This window comes from Hordeum vulgare, chromosome 7H (genome assembly GCF_904849725.1).
Source record: "Hordeum vulgare subsp. vulgare chromosome 7H, MorexV3_pseudomolecules_assembly, whole genome shotgun sequence".
Taxonomy (NCBI): domain Eukaryota; kingdom Viridiplantae; phylum Streptophyta; class Magnoliopsida; order Poales; family Poaceae; genus Hordeum; species Hordeum vulgare.
In genome coordinates this window covers 130,687,713-130,693,712 of record NC_058524.1, presented here as the reverse complement: position 1 = coordinate 130,693,712, position 6,000 = coordinate 130,687,713, and positions in this window count along the sequence as shown.

Below are 6,000 nucleotides of genomic sequence, written 5' to 3'. Positions count from 1 at the left end.
AAGCCAAGTTATATAACGAAGATTCCCACTAGCATATGGTGGTGACGAAAGAAGAGACTCTCAATCATGAAGAACATGGTGGTATTATGAAGCACAAGTGCGGAAAAGATAGTACCATTGTCTCTTCTCTCCTTTTCTCTTTTTTTGTTTGGGCTCTTTGGCCTCTTTCCATATCTATTTTTTTTGTGGGCAACTTTGGCCTCTTTTTTTTATTTCCTCACATGGGACAATGCTGTAATAATGATGATCATCACACTTTTATTTACTCAGAGCTCAAAACTTAGAACAATGATGACTCTATAGGAAATGCCTCCGGCAGTGTACCGGGATGTGCAACGATCTAGTTTGGCGTATGATGTTGAAACATCTCGCTAGCTATCTTACGATCATGCAACTACAATATGAAAGTGACGGCACATGTCATGAGATGGAACAGTGGGAGTTGCATGGCAATATATCTCGGAATGGCTATGAAAATGCCATAGTAGGTAGGTATGGTGGCTGTTTTGAGGAAGGCATATGGTGGGTTTGTGCACCGGCGAAAGTTGCGCGGCACTAGAAAGGCTAGCAATGGTGAAAGGTGAAAGTGCATCTATACCATGGACTCACATTAGTCATGAAGAACTCACATACTTATTGTGAAAGTTTTTATTAGTAATCAAAACAAAGTGCTAAACGCATACTCCTAGGGGAAGGGTTGGTAGGTGTTAACCATCGCGCGATTCCGACCACAACACAAAGGATGACAATCAATAAATCAATTATGCTCCGACTTCCTAACATAGCGGTTCACCATATGTGCATGTTACGGGAATCACTAACTTCAACACAAGTATTTCTATATTCACAACTCCCTACTAACATAACTCTTAATATTACGAAATCAATGTCTCAAAACTATTTGAGAGGAATCAAACTTCTCTTTCTAATCAATGCACATGAAGATGGAAGTTTGATTGTATCCTATTTGGGTACCTATCACCTTTGTGACTACTTCCATAGCATAAGCCAACTACCAAGTTACTCAGAGAGATCACTCTCAAAAAGATATAAGTGAAGATCGAGAGTTATTATTTCTCCAAAATATGACACCACCGTGCTCTAAAAGATCTAAGTGAAGCACTTAGAGAAAAGTTATCTCGCTCAAAAGATATAAGTGAAGCACATGCGAGCTATATTGCCTAACTCAATAGATATAAGCAAAGCTCAAAGAGTATTCTAGCAAATTCACGATGAGTGCATGTCTCTCTCAAAAGGTGTGCAGCAAGGATGATTGTGACACAACAAAAATAAAAGACTCCTATGATACAAGACGCTCCAAGCAAAACAGTATCATGTGGTGAATAAAAATATAGCTCCAAGTAATGTTACCGATGGATTGAAGACGAAAGAGGGGATGCCTTCCCGGGGCATCCCCAAGCTTAGGCTTTTTGGTGTAGTTGAATTTGGCTTGGGATGCCTGGGGCATCCCCAAGCTTGAGCTCTTTCCACTCTTTATCCCTTTGTCCATGAGAACATCACCCAAAACTTGAAAACTTCACAACACAAAACTTAAACAAAAACTCGTGATATCATTAGCACAAGAAAACAAACTACCACCTATTTAGGTACTGTAGCAAACTTGGTTTCTATTTATATTGGTGTTAGATTACTGCCTTCTCATTTTTCGATGGCTAATACCCCCGATACTATCCATATTTTCATCAAAATAAGCAACCAACACAACAAAAACAGAATCTGTCAAAAACAGACCAGTCTGTAGCAATCTGTATACTTCGTATACTTCTGGTATCTCAAAAATTGTGAAACATTATGACAGTTTGGGAAATTGGCATATCAACCAGCAGCAAAAATAATCAACTCAAAATCTATTTCTGGATAAAAAAGAAAAATAATTTTGTGAGCGAAAAGTTTTTGTCTTTTTCCACTATGATCAAACAACCATCACCAAACTAGTCATAAAGGTTTTACTTGGCTCAAACACAAAAATAAACACAAAAGACACAATCATAACAGAATTATGATGGTGTGTACACAACAAAACAGAAAGCAAAAAGCAAAGATAAATTCATTGGGTTGCCTCCCATCAAGCGCTATTGTTTAACGCCCTTAGCTAGGCATTGATAATTGAATGATGCTCACACAAAAGACAAGAATCGAAGCACAACGAGAGCATCATAAAGCATGTGAAAATCACATCTAAGTCTAACATACTTCCTATGCATAGGCATTTTATAGGAAAACAGATTGTCAAGACAACCAATAGTTACCATATGCAAGGAAGAAGAAAGAGACAATAGCAATCTCAAAATAACGAGAGGTAATTTAGTATCATGAAAGTTTCTACCACAATATTTTCCTCTCTCATAACAATTACATGTGGGATCATATTCAAATTCAACAATAGAGCTATCACATAGGATATTCTTTTCATGATCCACATGCATGCAAAGTTGACGCTCTTCAAAAATAGTGGATTATCATCAACTAAAGTCATGACTTCTCCAATCCCACTTTCAAAATTATTGCAAATATCATAATCATCATGAGTCTTAAACAAATTTTCAAGATCAAAAGAAAAATCATTACCCCAATCATGATCATTGCAACAAGTAGTGGTCATAGCAAAACTAGCATCCCCAAGCTTAAGGTTTTGCATATTTTTAGCATGACTGACACTAATAGGTTTTATACTGAAACCATTGCAATCATGCTTTTCATTCAAGGAGCTCTCGTGACTCACTTCATAAATTTCTTCATCACGATTTTCAGATTCACGCATCTCAAGCAAAACTCCATAAAGATAGTCAAGTGCACTCAACTCACTAACAATTGGATCAACATAATTGGATCTCTTAAAGAGATTAGAAAGTGGATGAGGATCCATATCACTAGATTTCAGCAAGCAAAGATGCAAGCATATTGAAGGCACATAGCCCACAAGCAAAGGAAAGCAAGCAAAAAAGGCAAACGAAAAAGGAAAATATTTTTGTAAATTTTTGTTTTTCCAGAAGTGGGGGAGAGGAAAATGAGAGGCAAAAAAAGTAAATGCAAGAGATGAGTTTGCGACACTTACTTGGATAAGCTTCACTTAGAATAATCCCCGGTGCCAAAGATTGACACGTTGACGGGAGACTATTCTTGACTTGATCCTCCCCGGCAACGGCGCGAGAAATTCTTCTTGCTACCTCTTGAGCTTGCGTTGGTTTTTCCCTTGAAGAGGAAAGGGTGATGCAGCACAGTAGCAGTAAGTATTTCCCTCAGTTTGAGAACCAAGATATCAATCCAGTAGGAGAATCAAGCCAAGTGTCCAGAGTACCTGCGCAAACACAAACGAGCTTGCACCCAACCCTATAAAGGGGTTGTCAATCCCTTCAAGATTGATTGCAGAGTGAGATCTGAAGGTGGAAAGTGCAACGAAGTAAAAGTGTAGAGCTGAAAATATGATGTGAAGTAGCCCCCGGGGCCATAGTGTTCACTAGAGGCTTCTCTCATGATAGCGAAGATTACGGTGGGTGAACGAATTACTATCGAGCAATTGATAGAATCGTGCAAAGTCATGATGATATCTAAGACAATGATCATACATATAGGCATCACGTCCGAGACAAGTAGACCGATACTTTCTTCATCTACTGCTATTACTCCACACATTGACCGCTATCTAGCATGCATCTAGTGTATTGAGTTCATAACAAACAGTGTAACGCCTTAAGCAAGATGAAAACATGTAGAGGTATAAATTCATGCAATAGATATAAACCCCATCTTTTTACCCTTGATGGGAACAACATGATGCGTGCCTCGCTACCCCTTCTGTCACTGGGTGAGGACACCGCACGATATGAACCCAAAACCAAGCACTTCACCCATTGCAAGAATTGTAGATCAAGTTGGCCAAACGAAACCCACAACTCGAAGAGAATTACAAGGATACGAAATCATGCATATAAGAGATCAGAGGAAACTCAAATAATATTCATAGATAATCTGATCATAAATCCACAATTCATTGGATCTCGACAAACACACCGGAAAAGAGGATTACATCGGATAGATCTCCATGAAGAGCATGGAGAACTTTGTATTGAAGGTCCAAGAGAGAGAAGAAGCCATCTAGCTACTAGCCATGGACCCGAAGGTCTGTGGTGAACTACTCACACATCATCGGAGAGGCAATGGTGTTGATGAAGAAGCCCTCTGTGTCCGAATCCCCGCTCCTGCAGGGCACCAAAACGGTCCCCAGATGGGATCTTGCGGAGATAGAAGCTTGCGGTGGCGGAAAAGTATTTTCGTGGCTCTCTCTCGTGGTTTTAGATTTTTAGGGAATATATAGGCGGAAGAAGTAGGGCAAAGTAGCCACGGGGGGCCCACAAGCCTGCTAGGCGCCCCCCAGGCCGCGGCTATGGGGCTTGTGTCCTCCCCCGGGACCCTTTGCCCTAGTTCTCAAGCTCCCATGCGTATCTTATGTTCCAAAAAAAATCATTCCTAAGATTTTATTCTGTTTGGACTCCGTTTAATATTCTTCTCCGAAAAGGGTCAAAACACGGAAAAAACCGGAACCGACACTTGGCACTGAGTTAATAGGTTAGTCCCAAAAAAGATATAAAATGCATACAAAACATCCAAAGTTGACAAGATAATAGCATGGAACCATCAAAAATTATAGATACGTTGGAGACGTATCAACGATGGAGATCATGTCGGTGCTTTGGAGATGGAGATCAAAAGCACAAGTTCATGGCCATATCATGTCACTTATGATTTGGATGTCATGTTAATCATTTTATGCACCTTGTTTTGCTTAGGACGATGGTAGCATTATACGGTGACCCTCACTAAAATTTCAAGATAAAATTATGTTCTCGGCGAGTGTGCACCATCGCGACAGTTCGTCGTTTTGAGACACCAAATGATGATCGGTTGTGATAGACTCTACGTTCACAAACAAAGGGTGCAAGATAGTTTTGCACACGCGGAACATTCGTGTTAAACTTGACGAGCCTAACATGTACAAACATGGCCTGGAACACAAGAGACCGAAAGGTCGAACATGATTCATATAGTAGATATGATCAACATGGAGATGTTCACTATTGAAACCACCTCATCTCACGCGATGATCGGACATGGGTTGGTGGATTTGGATCATGTACCACTCGAATGACTAGACGGATGTCAATTTGAGTGGGAGTTGTTTAGTAATATGATTAACTAAACTCGTTATCTTGAATAATAGTCTAAGTAATCTTTGCAAATTTTATGTTGTAGATCAATGGCTTGTGCAGTAGCACCCCTGAATTTTAATGAGTTCCTAGAGAAAGCCAAGTTGAAAGATGATGGCAGCAACTTTGTAGACTAGGCCCTCAATCTGAGGCTTGTTCTCATGATTTCCCAAAAGAGTTATGTCCTTGATACACCGCTTGGTGATGCGCCCCCTTCTCGGCGGCTCAATGCGTTATGAACGTATGGCACTCGCATCTGGATTACTACTCAGTAGTTCAGTGTGCAATTTTGTATGGCTTAGAACTGAGACTTCAAAGACGTTTTGAACGTCATGGAGCATATGAGATGTTCTAGGAATTGAAGTTTATCTTTGAGAAAAATGCCTGGATCGAGAGGTATGAGACCTCTGATAAGTTCTATGCTTGCAAGATGGAGGAGAACGGGTCTGTTAGTGAGAACATACTCAAAATGTCTGGGTATTCCAATCGTCTAACTTAGTTGGGAATTGTTCTCCCGCGAGAGGCAATCACTGCCACCTAGCTACAAAAGCTTTGTGATGAACTATAACATGCATGGGATGAATAAATCAGTCGCCAAGCTATTTGCGATGCTAAAAGTCGCTGAGTCGGAAATTCAGAAAGAATAGAAAGTGTTGATGGTCAATAAAACCACCAGTTTCAAGAAAATGGCAAGGGCAAGAAAGGTAACTTCAAGAAGAGTGGCAAAGGTGTTGCCCCTCCCTTGAAGAAACCCAAGGCTGGACCCAAGCCAAAA